This window comes from Helianthus annuus, chromosome 7 (genome assembly GCF_002127325.2).
Source record: "Helianthus annuus cultivar XRQ/B chromosome 7, HanXRQr2.0-SUNRISE, whole genome shotgun sequence".
Lineage (NCBI taxonomy): Eukaryota > Viridiplantae > Streptophyta > Magnoliopsida > Asterales > Asteraceae > Helianthus > Helianthus annuus.
The window spans coordinates 118,537,477-118,555,014 of NC_035439.2; the positions used below are offsets into that span (position 1 = coordinate 118,537,477).

The 17,538-nt window shown below is 38.5% G+C and overlaps 1 non-coding gene across 1 annotated transcript; it reads right to left on the minus strand.

The window, feature by feature from the left end:
* Positions 1-11,748: 11,748 nt before the first annotated feature.
* On the minus strand, positions 11,749-11,855 carry LOC118480769. Its single transcript, XR_004863746.1, has one exon. It is a non-coding gene; the product is annotated as a small nucleolar RNA R71 (small nucleolar RNA).
* Between the last annotated feature and the right edge of the window lie 5,683 nt (positions 11,856-17,538).

Consider the following 17,538-nt stretch of genomic DNA (forward strand, 5'->3'; position numbering starts at 1 on the left):
AGGGAACCTAAAAGAGGGTTTGTGTTTTCTTTATTTTTTAAACTTTAATAATAGAGTAAACTTCTGTTTTGCTCCCTATGATTTGATCACTTTAACAGTTTTATTTTAAACCTTTAAAAATAGTCACTTTTCTTTAATAGCTTGTTATGGTTTTTTCATTTTACTCCCTGCAGGAAGCAAAATGAAAAACAGACAATTGGGATGGAGTTAGAGGCGGGGAGCAAAATGGAAAAACCATAGCAAACTATTGGAGGAAAATGACTATTTTTAAAGGTTTGGGGCAAAACCGTTAAAGTGACCAAACCACAGAGAGCAAAACGGAAGTTTATTATATTTTTTTAGTATTAATCTTCTTATAAGGGTATTGAATGGGAGAGTTTATATATAGGGGTTGTTTGTTTATCTTTTAATGAGGCTCTTAATGGTTCAGACCTCTTACTGGTTCAGCACTTAATGGTTCAGACTGTTTGTTTCACGAGCAGATGTCTAAATGGTTCAGACATTTGCCTCTGAATAGTTAATATTTATACAGAGTCTGAATGGTTAAGACCTCTAATCTGAATTGGTCAGACATTTGCCTCTGAACGGTTAAGCATTATACAGGCTCTTAATGGTTCATACCTCTTACCGGTTTAACACTTAATGGTTCAAACATCTTACTGGTTCAGCACTTAACCATTCAAATGTTGCCAAACAGCCCCTAACATATCTTAAAGATTTTAAAGATCGAGTAAACTGCAATTTGTGTCCCTGAGGTAAGAGACCGGTGACAACTCGCGTCCCCAAACTGAAAATTTTGCTTGTTGAGTACCTAGTCATGTAAAAACGCTACGATTTAAGTCCTTGTCGTCAGTTTTTGTTAGTTTGATCATTAAGTCAAAGAGCATTTTGGTAATCTCACAATATTTATAAAAAAAAAAACTAAAAACAACATTTTCACATCATCAAACAACATCTGCATATCATCACCTTCATTACCCAAATTCATATTCAATCTTTGATTATATGTTATTAACATGAACATTCAAACAATTCATTATTATCAAATAAAAAAATTCATTATTCAAGAACATTCAAGAATATTAACATGAACATTCAAACAAAATCTAGATTAATCTTAACTAGTATTTAAGCCCCCTGCGTTGCGAGGGAAGGACGTAAAGTCGTGCTCATTGGCAATCGAAAAAAGACTAAAACCTGAAAAACGTAAAACAAAAACCCGAATGTTTAACACCAAGTGACTCAGGTGACGTTAAAGGTAGACAAAGTCGAATTCATGCAGACATGTATTAGAAAGTCGAGGGGTTAAAAAACCATGAGGGACCAAAGGTGATTACCAAACACCGTGCCAAGTAGCAACCGAATGGAAACAAAAACCCGGGGAACCACATGTGATCACCAAACACTGTGTTAAGTAGCAACCGAACGATAACCAAATCCAAAAAAAACGTAAAACGAAAACTAATTAAAAAACTAAACCCGATTAACTTTTAAGACAAAACAATAATAAAACCAAAGTTTTGTTACAAAAATAACAAAACCCTAAAGTTTACAAAAATAAAAGAAAAAACAAAACAAAACCACAAAAGAAAAACAAAATGTTACTATCCTAAAGTTACTAAAAACACAAATAAAAAAAACAAAACAAAACCACAAAAAGACAAACAAAAGTTACTATTCTTCAACATCTTATAAATTAAGATAAAGAGAGAATATGAACATGAACATTCATTATCATCCTCATCTTAAAAAAAATCATTATCATCATCTTCAAGAACAAACAACATTCAAAATCTGGACACATATTAATCATTCATCTTCATCTTCAAGATCTTAACACATATTCAAGAACTTAACACATCTTCAAGAACAGATCTGGACACTAGCAACCATTCAAGAACACCACCGCCTCCTATCAATCACCTTCGCACCGCCTCACACCCGAGTACCTTCGTCCTCACACACCGACCACAGCCAGACACCACATCTGCCACCACCCATCATCACCTTCACCTTCACCTCGCCTCCCCAAGATATCCCAAGCATTCACCCAACAGCTTCATCGTCGCACATGTATTCAACCTGAACTCAAACCAGAAGAACCATGATAATATGTTGTTGTTTGAAAATGATGATGATGGTATCTTGTTGTTTGAAGACGATGATGATGAAGGTAGAGAGAGATAAAGAGAGAGAAAGAAAGAAAGAAATCTAAGATGTAGAGGGAGTGAGAGAATTGGGGGTGAAATTAAGGGGAGAAATAGGGACGAGGGTGTTTAACCAATGGTAAAATGGGGATGTCACGTGATTTTAACTATTAAACTAACGGGAGGGACTCAAATTGTAACGAGTTTCAAACAGGACTCATTGGTAGAAATTTTCATTTGGGGGACACGAGTTGACAGCAGCATGTTACCTCAGGGACGCAAATTGCAGTTTATTCTTAAAGATTTGATGTTATACGGTTTTATCGATGTGTGTGATTTGGTGGTATACTCCCGTTTAGGGCACATATATGTTTGTATAAAGGTATATGATTGTAGAAAAATGTTATAAGCTTGTATACCGTATGACTAGTGGATTGATGTGATGGCAAACAGATGTACATCCAACATATACGAGAAAGGGAGAGGTGTTAATATAGAATGACCATGTTGATAGTTATACGTTAGCTATCATCTTGCAAATTCTTTAAGGTTACCTCCAACGGGGATGCTTGGGGAGATCATTCAGCCAATGTGAAAAAGAGGGAGATGGGTGGGGAGGACGTGGGTAGGAGATAGATGGTGGAAACCTATCTCCACGAGCAACATCTGGCGGGTAGGGGAGAAAAGATAAAGGGCGTCCATGAAGATTGTAGAAAACTAGAAAGTGTGAATAGTTTTCTTAAATTTATATTCTTTTAAACCACTAATTTGATTTGTTTAAACTTGTTTAAAACCCAACAATATAAATCGATAATGGAAGTAAAGTATAACAACCCTCAAAAATGCCCTAATACACTCCGTAAACGAAAAACCAAACCCGCGTATTGTTATTTTTATAAAAAAATTGAAAAAATAAAGTTTATATGTCTGTTGCAGGCCGCGACAGACTTCCTTAATGTAACAACTCTCACTAAAATTAATACTTAGTATGATAATTATCCAATAAGGAAACCCTAATTGAGACACCCAAGTGATTCTGCATAAACCCTAAAATTTCCAGAACAATCGGAATCAGGATCAGGGCCCCTAAAAACTCAGGGGGGGTAAACCCTAGTTAACGATTATCAAAATAACTCGTTGTCAAATTTTAAATAAAAAAAATTCTGTCAAGTCAGCAAGGCTAGTCCCGAACCCAGCTACCCTATAATAGGTTGCATCCCTTACGGATCGTAAGGGATAAGGCTTACGGTCCGTAAGCTGGGTCCAAAATTGTGTATAAATAGCCGACATTGGGACTTGAATTTTGGCACAAAAACAACGTAAAAACTCACTGTATACGTTGAGTTATAGCAGAAACAATCCACAACACACACGATTCACGAATCGTTGCCGCAATCAGGGTAATAACCCGATCGCTATTACGATTCAACGTCCGATCGATTGTAACTATCCAACGATTGTTTGAGTGCTGCTCAAATTGAGTTTATACTTTGTTATTCATCGTGATTTCGACTTGAATGTTTGAGTGCTGTCCGAACTCGGGCTATACTCTGTCATTCGTTGTGAATCCGCTGAATTGTTAAGTATTGCACTTATAAATCGTTGTGAGGGTTTAATCTCGTGAATTGTCGTAACCGCTGTATTAGTTACTAACCCGTTTGTGTGTGCATTATTATTTAAATTAGGTTAATCAGTAGGCTTATACACTGCTCGTTAAATCTGCAATGTGAGTCATTCTCTTTTTATCAACTGTTTTACAATACTCCAAATTATTTTCAGAGTTATAATTACAGTGATTAAGTTTATGTAATCACCAAATTACAGCTGGTATGTGGGGTATTGTGCACACTACTATTGTTTTATCAGATTAGGTGGGCGAGCCTAAATCATGATACCCTTTTTAGGTGAACGGACCTAGATAGGGATATACGTCACTTGTGGGTGAACGGACCCAACAGTGATATGACCACAGTCACCGAAACGAGTCGAGTGACAAATACTGTGGGTAGTTGGTTGATATAGAAACATTGTAATCTCTCTTAATACTGTAAATTATAGCAATTATGGCATTTTCAGTAAACTGAATGATTCACTCAGTATTTCCCTGCTGACAAAACCTTTTTCAAACATGTTTCAGGTGATCTGTTGTGAGCTAAGAAAAGTGCCGTGGAGCACTACCAGCTTAGAGAAGTGGCTCAATGTAAATAAATAAAGAAACATGTTTTGAAAAATAAAGATTTCCCAGTGAAATCAACTTATTGTAAATTACAGGGTTTTATCCCTAATTTATGTAAACGTGCAGTTTTAATATTAAAAGATCCTGTTTTAAAAAGACTTCCACTGTCACTTAAAATTTAATACCACGGGATTTCCTGCCTCGTGGCTCTGGACCGGGTCAAACCGGGGCCGAGGGCCGTGACAGGAAAAAGGTGGTATCAGAGCCACTGATTTAAGCTTACTATTGATTTTAGCCTATTAAAGTAATTGAGAAATACTTAGGAATTCTAATTGCCATTCTGTGAATATATGTTTTATTAATTGATTAACTGTTACAGTATGGGTAAACAAAAGCTTTCTGCTATCTACCACAAATTAGATACTGCACCCAAAGAAAAAGGAACCTCTTCCTCCAAATACCCAGCTGTAACACCTCGAAATTTTGTGTCCAATAATGTATTGACACGTGTCATGAGTTTACACGTGGTATTAAATACTAAATAAAGGACTAAAGTTGACAAACCTTGAAAGTATGTAAATTCGAGGGTTAAAAATGTCAACGAGGGGTAAATATACTGTATAGTAGCCCTAGATGATGCTCGTACCTTCAAACGAATAAATCATGATCGTACGGAGCAAAACGCGGAAGAAAGTGAGAGATTACAAACTACAGGGGTTAATTGTGTCAACATGTTTAATTTATACCTCTGAGTAACCATTTGACGAACCCGAGACTTTGTAACAGTAAAATACGCTCACTAGAATATACGATATGAATTTCGCGAAGTTCCGTTTTAAAACGAGAAAGTTATGATCAAATTCGTATGTGAGGGGTTAAAAGCGTCAACAATAAAAGTTAAGGCTTTTCGGATAGTAATTAAACTAACCGGGGACTTAACAATGTGGGTAATAGTCACGAGGCCCTTATTCGTAGATAATCGAGGGCCAAATCGCAAAGTTACCCCTTCGAAACCGAAAGGTCAGGCTAATCATGACAAGATTTGAAAATCTTGGAAATCCAGCCTCAGGCGGGCCGCGTGAGTGAAACCAGCAAGCTAATGCGGGCCGCGTGCCATATCAAGATCCGTTTACTGACATGAGGATTCAGGCGGCCCGCGTCCATGTTGCCTGAATTCTAATGCGGGCCGCGTGGGAGTCCCAGATGCAGTCAACTTGGACAGATTCAATATTTGAGCTTGTGAACGATCATTGATGCATTAATTGAAGCACGGGCGCCCTCTACATGTCCCCTAGCACCCAGGGACACCTGCTAATCATCCATGAGCAATCCTAGAGTGAGTTGTAATGATCTTGTGCACCATAATTCACTATAAAAGGCAAGGCATTGCACCAATGTGAAACACACCTCAAACCTGCCTTCTAGTTCATCTCTGGAGCTCTCAAGCATTCTTCTAACATCCCTAGTCGTGCACCAAGCTTCTGTAAGTTGCCTAACCCTTTGTGGTTTCGTTTTTCCATAGTTTTAGCTTAAAAGTCAATCCGTCGTAATTAACGATTGACTTTACGATAAATCACAAATGGTCCAGTGGTTTGTCGAATCAAAGGTATTTATATGTTGGTAATCATGTAGGCTCTAAACCCCTAAAAGGGCACCCTCTGATTCCCACTCTAACTAGTCCGAATGTCGAGTCAAACGTGCTTAGAAAAAGTCAACAGAAATGCTATTTTGCGATTTCATGCATAATCAATAATGTAGATGGTGTGTAACCTGTTTTAACACTCATAAAACATGATAATAAGTATATTAACTAGTCTAAGCTTGTTTGATCCGACCATTTAGTGTTTTGACCCGGTTCGGAGCCGAAAGTCGCAAAATTTTGACTTTTGCTTTGACTTCAGTTCTGATCCGTTAAAGTATGATATAGATATGCCTTAGGACTCTCTTAGGACCAGGTTACATGATGGAATAACCCTCTGTGACCGGTTCGTTGTTTGTCCGAGTCTTTTACACCTTTCCGTTAAATGCTTAAAAGTTGACCGTAACGCCCTTTTTTAATTTAAAACGAAAATTTTGGACATGTGAAAGAACCATAACCTTAGTTACTGATTTTTAAATATGTCCCTAAAATTTCACGTCAATCCGAGGTCCAGAATAGGAGTTATGCTAAATAGCGCAAATTACGGAAACTTTAGTAATTAAATAGCGCAATTAGCATAACGCCTATCTAAACCCAGATTTCGACACCAAACCTTTTACACATTGATGTAAAATAATATTTAGGGATTTTTAAAGATTTTTAATTATTTTTAACCTGCTCATAACCTGCGGTTATGGCAACGGTTCGGTAAATACCGAATATACCCTTTTCGGCCATAACTTGAGTTCTACAAGGTCTTTTGACCCGATTCCAGTTGCTACTGATTTTAAATAATAAATAAAGTATTTTGGACTTTATAAACTGTTTGGGAAACTCAGATTTCCTGTAGAACTCAGAAACCTCTTTACTAATCTTTAAAAAGACCGAAATACCCCTACGGGGCATAAAATGGATTTAAACTCGTTACGGGCATTATGGAAGGTATCCTACGGATTCCACAACCTCTTTAAAGCATATTGACTTAAGAAATCAGTGTAGGACTCTTACGGTTACCTGTTGCGCCTTTTGCACGCACGGTTCGGCTTATGTAACTAGTTTACATAAACTAGCCGAAACGGGTCAAACCATATTGTTTTGACCCCAAAATCCAGAGTGTGGTTATTATACCCATATAAAACAAGTCTTCGAACTTGTCGGGTCTAAATCACATTCCATTCCCGGTTTTCGCCTTTCACGCGATTAAACCGTAACTATCCTTTGAAACTGATCGGTCTAAGCTACGGCTAAATTAAAGACCCGTTAGGATTCTAATAGGTTATTTTAAACCTTCGTTCCAGAATAGGAGACCAATAAAAGCTATTTGCAATTTATTCGATTAAGGATTTATACTTGCAAAGGTAAATACTTTTAACTTATTTTCCGTTATACGGGCTTGGGTTACGGTATATAGCATACCGCTTGATCGGGCATCAAATTCCCCACCGTTGAGTGGGTAATTGAATAAATTTGATTGGCTCGTTTAAACAGTCTTGTTACTTAAAGCCTTTGGGGGGTTAATGACCATGTCCCGGATATCCCTGGCAGCATTTTACGAAATGGCCACGACCTAAGCGCGGAGTGTAGGCGTACACTCGTCAGTGAATAAACAGTTGATGTGGTGTGTCTATTAATCTTTAACCCGGACAAGATCCGGGCTACTGAACGCATAAGGAACATGTAATCCGTTCACAAGATAATAAATTTAAGTAATTCTCCCAAGTTATAAAAGAGTTTGTGCCTTGTGCATTCAAATCAATTTTAATAAACATTTTACAAAAGTGTCGGTTGAATGTATTTACCAGTGTAAACTGGCGTATTTTCCCAAAAAGATTAAATGCGGGTACTAAGCGTAATTGGCTGGCTATTTCTCCTTAGCATCAATAAAGAGTCTCGCAAGCTTAAGATGCCTACGTCTGTTGAACAATACTTATATTTTATTTGATCCCCTGTGGATACATTTTCGACTATTCGTAATACATTGATATTGCAAGCAATGGTTGAAATATAATTATCTTTATGCTTCCGCTGTGCATTCATACATTGTGTGGTTTTACTATATTGTTGCCAACTACGTCACGGTAATCCCCCACCGGGCCCACCGGTGAGACACGTGGAAATCAGGGTGTGACAGGTTGGTATCAGAGCCAATGTTGAGTGAATTAAACACTATCCTTAAGTGTTTAATCTCAATGACACAATTGCACATACTTGAGTCTAGACAAGAACATAGGACAAATTCGAACTTGTTATTCCAATTTGTCTTTTATAGCTTATTGTGATTTAAAGTTTTGAAAACAGGAAATATGCCACCAACACTTAGAAAAGGAAGAGAAGGAAGAGGCAAAGGGCCGATCACTCACAATGATCACGAGGCTGGTCCTTCGAACATGTGAGCTCCTTCCAGTACAAGAAGTGAGGAACCACAGAGGCGAAGAAGGAACCTCTTTGAACCTGCAAGACATTCTACCTCGCATAGTTCAACGCCTTCATACCGTCATTCTTTTGGACCAAACTCAGAAAATGAACCCAATAACCCTCAACCATCATTTATACCTCTCCAGCGATCTGCTTCGCACCGTTCTTATGGCGATCCTTCTCCTTTCTTCGTAGGACAGTTTAACCCGGCTGATTATGTTCAAGAACCAATAGGGTATAACCCTTTAGGACCAGAGGATCACTTTTCTGAAGATAATGCAGTGGATATGGACGAGGATACAGATCCCGTCGAGCCTGCTCGGGGTACTCCCAACCATCCAATCGAGATCTCTGATGGGTCATCCTTTCATGGAACGCCCTATCAAGGTCCCGACAGTTACCAGGCGAGGTTTGACCAATGTAATTGGTACTTCACACCATCTCATCATTTCTCGCCTCACGACCAACAGCAGCAGCAGGATCCTTATGAGGATTCGCGGTTCGTGGCAGTTACGCCACCGCCACCGGTTCAACCAGTAATTCTAGATCCGCCAAGGCGTAGAAGATCAGGCGCGCGGATGTCCACCCGAGGAGGGGAATTCCATTTCAGCACCCCTCGCCACTCGAGTGCGAGTCACTTTCCGTCAGTGCCTGAAGAACCACAATTAGGTGAACCTTCGGGTCACCCTGTGATGGATGGGTTTAGGAATGTGATTTATATGTGTTTAATGTCTAATCTTATGCATATTTGGTTGTTTATATGTGTGGAATTGGATAACTATGAGAAAATGATGTTTTGCAGGTTAAATACGAAGATTGGATGAGTTTTGGGGAATGTTAATGGATTAAAAATGAAGATATTAGAAGATGGCATGATAGATGGTTGAATTACGAAGACGTGGGCGAAAACGGTGCGTAAAACGGAGCTAAAACGAAGAAGTTATGAAGAAAACAATTTTGGAAGAATCTGCCGACCGTAAGCTACGGTTCACCAACCGTAAGCTACGGTTGGGTGCTGATGTTGGTCAGAATTCTGAAACTGTAAGCTACGGTTCCCAAACCGTAGCCTACGGTTTGGGTTACGGAAAAACGCAAATTTGAGGGTTTTTATGATATATTAGGGTTGGTTAATGTGGGCAATGATTATCTCATCTTCCAAATCGACCAAGGGCACTCCAAGACTCAATTTTCAAGGCTTCTTTCACCCAATTCCATCAAGATTCTTCATCCGATCATCGAATCAACCATGATTTCTTCATCAATTCAAGCTTTTGAAGATTCTTCGTGCGAGATGAGCGGCTAAACTTTTTGTGGTTTCCTCCAGATGGAGGGTTTTTGTAAGTTGATTGATATTATGTGTTGACACAATCGTTTTACCTGGTGATCTAAGCATTCGATGCTTTTCACCATTGATTTGATTTCTTGATTGTAAACAGTTACGTTTATTTAAACCTTAATTTCTAAGCATTCAGTTCCCGAGAGTTCTAGTAATTGGGATATATTTGACATGGGGTTAGGGTTTGTAAATTGTAATTGATAATCATTCGATAACCTCCCGTTATGTATTGACCGGAGTACTTAGTCGTTGGTTATCACAATTAATGAATCAAAATTAACACCTATGTCTATGTAGGTAACGATTATACACATAGTTGAAGTTAATTGCAAAACCTGAAATCTGGAGGAACCATATTTTCTCTCATTGATTTAAAACACAAATTTTTCATTAATTTAGCTATTTCTCACAATCAAACAAACTGTTTTTCCCATTCAGTAATAGTTAATCAACCCTTTTCACTACGACACTTTCCACAGTCCTCCCTTGGTTCGATACCCTGCTTATTCTATACTAATAGTTTAAATAGGTTTTTGCATGTCCTTAACGACAGACATCAAAATGGCGCCGTTGCCGGGGAGGCGTGCGCAAAGTGCTTAGTGTTAAGTTCTAGTTTAGTTAAATATACAAAAATCCAAAAAAATAGTGTCTTTTTAGTTTGTTCTGTTTTGTTCGAATTTACGCGAGGTTTTCTTGTTTTTGTTTGTGCAGGTGATCTAGGAAGTGTATGCATCATACTCGGAATTCCGGGAAGTCATCACCATTAGTGTTCGACCCAGAGATCGAGAGAACAGTAAAGCATACAAAGAGAGTACTACATCGTGAGAACAAGATTCTTCAATCACCAACATCAACACTCAAGACAATGGAGAACTTAGCAACACCGGAGAAACAACCCGAAACTTCACAACCGCAACAATTCTCGCCAACACCTACCCAACCTTCACCAAACACTACCATACCACCACCACCACCACAATCTACACAACCTACTTCTACATCTCCAGTACCATCTTTCTCAACCTTTTTCCCAAGCTTTGATAACAATCAACCAACTTCCACCCAAACAACACCTCTTCAATACCCAACTACAACCCAAACTGCCAATTTGCAACATTCGTCTCCTTATGTTAGAATTATTCCCGATGATACTGCATCACCGAGTCAGACTCAAGCACTTAATGCAACATCAATTCCGCTAGTCGCCCGACCAGTTATTTCACAGCAAAGTCAGCCAATGCCAAATCTTTATAGATCGACCATCTATGATCAAGGAAATAATTCAGGGGATTTCGACGATGGCTATGAGGAATATGATAACTACATGGGTCAAAACGAGAGACAAGTGGTGAATATGGGTATTTACGAGAGGCAAACAATTGGGGCAGGTGGAGTGGAAAGAGTTAATCAAGGGAATTTGGGTTATCAAACGTCGGTGCAGCAACAACACGTTCCATATCAACAACCGCAGGTGCAACCGATACCGGTGCAGCAGCAATATAATCAACCGGACCCAATCAATCAACAGCCTGTTCCGAGAAGGCCGGTGGTGGATATTCCATTACCACCGCCGGTACCTCAGATGCCGGGTCAGATAAGACCGCTACCACGCAACTTACACCGACCGGTGATTTTACCTGAAGGAATTCCACGACGAAATAATCAAGGTCCAGTTCGGGGCATAGAGAGCCACTTCAGGCCTGCTATAGTTAACAACCCATCACCGGTTGTGATCCCGCAATTACAAGGAGGGCGGTCATTCGAAGTACGAACACAATCAATATCCAGTCTGCCTAAGTTTCATGGTCACGCACATGAAGAACCATATTTACACATTGCTGCATATGATGCACGTTGCAACACAATCAGCAGCCAAGGTTTCTCAGTTGATAATGTGAAATTGGTACTTTTCCAATTCACACTTGAAGACAAAGCACAACAATGGTTTCATTCGCTACCGTCAGCTTCGATCTTCACATGGGGCGAAATGCAGCAACAATTTTTAGATGAGTTCTATACTCATTTGCGTACTAACAACGCCAGGAAGGATATTCGAGGGTTTCGACAACAACCCGGTGAGTTATTTCACGAAGCGTTCAATCGTTTCAAAATGATGCTCAAGAACTGTCCACATCATGAGATATATTTGTGGGAGCTCATCAATACATTCCACGAAGGCCTAACAGATGAAGATGCAAGGGATGTAAATTCAATATCCAATGGTACGTTTGGAACGAATTACGAAGAGGATGATTGGGAATATTTAGAAAGAACCGCAAGGGCGTCAAAACGCAAAGCTCAATCTTCTAGAAGTGCACGACATTCGACAGTGAAAGCTGCAGACCAGTTACCGGAGACTGGGGGACCATACCCGTTTTGTGGTCATTGTGGGGATATAGGGCACATTGTCTTCGTACTATGTTTTGGTGGCCTGGTATGAAGAAAGATGTTGCCTTGTATGTATCGAAATGCCTAACTTGTCTCAAAGTCAAGGCTGAACATCAACGACCTTCTGGTTTGCTTGTACAACCAGAGATACCGGTTTGGAAGTGGGAGAGCCTTGCGATGGATCTCATCACTAAGTTACCGCGTACATCTAAAGGTCACGATGCTATTTGGGTTGTTATCGATCGATTAACGAAGTCAGCTCATTTTATCCCGATTCGCGAGGACCTATCTGCTGATAAACTTGCAAAGATTTATGTTGATGAGATTTTTTCACGACATGGTGTTCCTTTGGATATCATTTCCGATCGTGATGCTCGATTTTCATCTCATTTTTGGAAGACCATGCAATCTGCTATGGGAACCCAACTAAATCTAAGCACTGCTTATCATCCCCAAACAGATGGTCAATCTGAAAGGACGATTCAAACTTTGGAGGATATGCTTAGAGCATGCGTGATAGACTTTGGTGGAAATTAGGATTCTCATCTGCCAATGATCGAGTTCTCTTACAACAATAGTTATCATGCTAGCATCAATATGGCACCATTCGAAGCTCTCTACGGTCGAAAATGTCGTTCACCTGTCTGTTGGAACGAGACTGGTGAAGCTCAGCTTACTGGACCTGAGCTCGTTCTAGAAACAACAGATAAAATCAAGAAAATCCGCGATTATCTTGTGACAGCTCGAAGCCGTCAAAAGAGTTATGCGGATATGCGACGCAAGCCCTTAGAATTTCAAGTCGGAGATCGTGTCCTACTCAAGGTTTCACCTTGGAAAGGATTCGTGAGATTTGGAAGGAAAGGAAAGCTTGCACCTCGATATGTGGGACCATTCAAGATCGTGGAAAGAATTGGGAAGGTTGCCTATCGACTAGAGCTGCCTCCAGAGCTTGGAAATATTCATCCGACTTTTCACGTGTCCAATCTGCGAAAGTGTTTAGCTGACGCTGATCTTCATATTCCTCTCGACGAGATCCGAATCGATGATACGATGCACTTTGTCGAGAAACCCGTGGAGATAGTGGACCGTACTTTCAAGCAGTTGAAGGACAAACGGATTCATTTGGTTAAAGTTCGTTGGGAGTCCAAATGTGGCCCGGAATTTACTTGGGAACGTAAGGACCAAATGATGACCAAATATCCGCATTTGTTTTCACAAGCTTCCTCTAGTTATAATTTCGGGACGAAATTTCCTGAAGTAGGGGAGACTGTGACAACTGTGCTCTGTAATTAATGTACGATGTAAAACAATGTTGATTATTAATAAAACAATGTGCTTTGGTGTTATTATATGTGTTTTGGTTTTATTTTGTGTGTATTTGTGTTTGGTAATTTTACAATTCGATTCGATTCCAATTTCAAGCTCTAAGTCGCTTTCTGGAAGGCTATACGCGCACTGAGGCATAAATATAACCAGTTTAATGCAACAAACACTCCGGAAATAGTGAAATAAGCTTAACATACCTTAAATAACCTCCACATAACTTAGAAATAAGTTTTGGATGGTTTGGTGTGTTAAAATCAACCTTGTTCGATCACAGGGACTAATTGTGTCAAACTGCGAAACTATCCCGATTTGAATAGTAACGAACACTCTGGAACTTGATCATAAGTTAAACATACCCTAAATAACCTTTACATAGCTTAGAAATAGGCTTTGAGGGGTTCGGTATGCTAAAATAAACTTTATTGATCAATAGGGACTAAAAGCGTCAAAAAGTGCACAAGTTTGCAATTCCGCGCATATCTTACGTTCTGAATATATCCGGACATCCAAAAATTTATGTAAGCATTAAAATATTTTATTTTAGTGTTTGGCATGATAAAATTCCATTTGTCGCTTAATTTGGATCGTTTTTGCGTTCGTTACGACTTCCGTCGTAATTAAGCGAATAACGCAACCGTACGACCAAACGAACCGACATCCGAGATATTTTTGAGCATGTTTTGAGTTCCCTATACTTTAACTTCATTTTGGAGCCTTGAAATGGGGTTAACGGGGCTTAAACGTGTCGAAAATGGACTTAAAAGCATGCAGGGGCTAAAACTGTCATTTCTGAAAGTTTGTGCTGATCAGACAAGCCCAGACGGCCCGCCTGAGTTTGTGTGTATCCTGATGCGGGCCGCATGGCCTCCCCAGATATGCAATTTTGTTGCAAACAGCTGTTTATGGCTGTTATACACTTCAAAACCATGTGCAAATGGTATTTTCAAATCAGGGGATTTAATCTATGGGCTTTAATGGTTTTCAAAACAATGGGCCCATGTGGATGGCCAAGATCGAAGCACGTAACTATATACATGTCACTTAACACTTAATGTTTTACAAAGCATTAAGATCATCATACACAAGACTTATCAATGCAAAGATCAGATGATGATAAACCAAGACTACAATGATCAAGACTTGGGAAACGAAATGCAAATCATCAAGTGCAACATATCGTGAGATGCAGAGGTGAAAGACCAAACCAACATATGATGAAGACTTAAAGACTACAAAGCTCAAGTATGAAACAACATCTACAAAGATCAACACATTATACATCAAGAAATTGATTGGGAATTAGAGAGAAAATTAACTAAAACTAATTTAAACCTAACAAGCTAATTTTTATCTAGAAATAATTACTAGTAAAAGTCTCATTGGAACTAAACAGGTTGATAATTCATTGAAGGGAATTTGAATTTTGAAAATGGAAGTATCTAGTTTAGTTGTTTCCATTTGTAAGATGTAATGACGTTAGGAGACAAAGAGTTTCCATAAATGGAAAGAAAGCAACATGCTTCACCAAACACCACTATGCTTGAAGTGAACTTTTATGTTGATAGATGTCAAAGGGTTGATTTGAAAAGTCAAAAATTTAGATGTGTGGGTGTGTAAAAGGTGTCGAGGGCAAATTATAGTCGTTACACCACATTCAAGATTCAAAAAAATTAGAAGATAAATACTGGGAGATCCATGGTCGATGGATCAATCTTACACTGTTCAGGATTAGTTTTTTTTATTCTTGTGTATTGCCTATAAACACAAGCCTTCCCCAACCTTTTCACTCACCCCTTTTACTCATAAAACTTTCAGAATATATCTATTTAATATCTTTGTAGTTCCCTTGATATTTACACATACAATCAGAGAGAACTTGAAGATTAAATATCAAGAGAAAAAAGAAAGAGTTGTGCTTCAACTTAAATGTTCAAATATTGTATTTGTGAGGTTATTGCTAGCGAGTTGAATGATACATTTGTGGTCTCACCATTGGTTGGTGATTATTGTATAAACAATACTGGGAGATTGATCACCATTGTGATAGAGTGGTGATCAAGAAATGTAAAGCTAGTTACTTGGTGTAGCTAGTGAAGAAGGTGATCGCTACCTTGGACTAGCGAGGAAATGTAAAGATACACTATAGAGATAGCGGGTTGAAGAAGATTATCACTACCTGTCTACCTTGAATTAGTGAAAAAGTTTGTACCAATGGTCTCTTCTATCTAAGAGAAGATTTCAAATGTAGAAACTCTCGATTGGAAATTTGAGGAGAGGTTGTAGAGTACATTATTTACCATCAACACGCTTCACCCATAACTCCTTCTGTCGCAGCCCCCGACCCCACCCTGGGAGCGGACCCCGCGAGCACGAGCCGGTGGTATCGATGTTTATTAAATTTACAGCGGAATTAAAACATTAGAATCGTAGTTAGGTAACTTTTTATATTAAACAAATGGGATAAAAACCCATATTTCATTTATAATATCTTTATAGGGATAAACCCTAACTTGCTGAAAATATAACTTCTTTTATTTAGGTAACTAATAGCCACTTTATTTAAGCCTTCAGTGCTCCATAGCTGGCTTTAATAGCTTCACATCAAGTTACCTGAAACGCGTTTTAAAAATATTTTATCAGCAAGAAATACTGGCGACTACATTCTATTTTGTAAAAATATAATGTTATACTTTACAACATCAAGAGTTTTTATATTTGTTTATATCTACCAATTTCTCAAACAATATTGCCACTGGGGCACAATTTCCCCCGTGCTTGTGGTCATGCTACCATTGGCTAACTCTTTGTCCAAAGGTAACGAGTGTCAAGTAATGTATATAAAACCCCACATACCGATAGTAATTGTAGAATACAAAAACTTAATCATGTAAGATTAAATATATTTATTTTATATTTAATCTAGTAGCCATTATAATCATTTACATTATATGGATCAAAATATATAACAATCCTATTAAATAATTAGTTGGTAATGGTTGATGGGCCTAATTAGCCTTATTAACTAATTAGGGTTTCCTCCTGGGTGCATATATAAGGAGAATAATGTGGAGGTTAAAGGGTTAGACAATTACACAAACCCTAATAACATATAACATCAATCTCGCCTCCCTCTCCTAGCCGATTACCCTTTATCGGTTTCTCTTACCACCATCATTAGATTGCACCCTAAGGAGGAACCAGACCAAGATGACAATCATGTCAAACACTGTTGCTGCGTCTCCATCTGGATTCTTTTTTGGCCTATGTTGATGCAATCAGGTATGTTCACATGTTTTCCTTTATGTCTAAAACAGAACTGAACCAACATGTGGTATCAGAGCATATGTTGATTAATCAGTTCTGTTTTTTATCCATTATTCTGGGATAGAAATCTGGAAAACGGAGTTTGAAAACTTAATAAACCATAACAGTAGGTTTCGAGTTCTTTGAATGTCACCGAAAACACTTTTTCGATAAACTGAATTGGTTAATAATGTGACTCGAAATCGAATAAGTTAATTTTATGTCCGAAATCTGCTTTAGAATCCTTAATTTTCAGGTTTCGGGTTCCAGAATTATTCTTTTATTTTTAGGGTTCATCATGTGTTCTTAGGAAAATTCGAAATCCTTTATGTTTTGGAATATAATTTGGATTTTTGAGTGTTATTTCCCTGTTTGATCCAATTTAATCTGTTAAGTTCATTCGAAAACTGTTAAAAGATATACAGTTATAATTTTCGAAATATTATGATAAAATTAGATCATCACTAAAACAGGAAACCATATCTCAAAATCCCTAACAATTCGAATTTTCGGTTATGTTTTCACATTAATAGCTGTCACAGAAGTTTCGAGATAAGTTTTAACCACGTCAGACAAAGGTCTCGACTCGAGACCACAAGAACTCGACTCGAAATCATAAGTGTTCTCAAATGTTTACAACTCGAGACAACGATTTTGACTCGAGATCATAAGGTCTCGACTTGAGACCACTGAGGTTTCGACTAAGGGCTTAAATCTGTACAACTCGAGACAAAGGTCTCGGCTCGAGACCATAAAGGTCACAACTCGAGACCATGGTTGTGACTCGAGACCTCATAAGGAGTCGAGA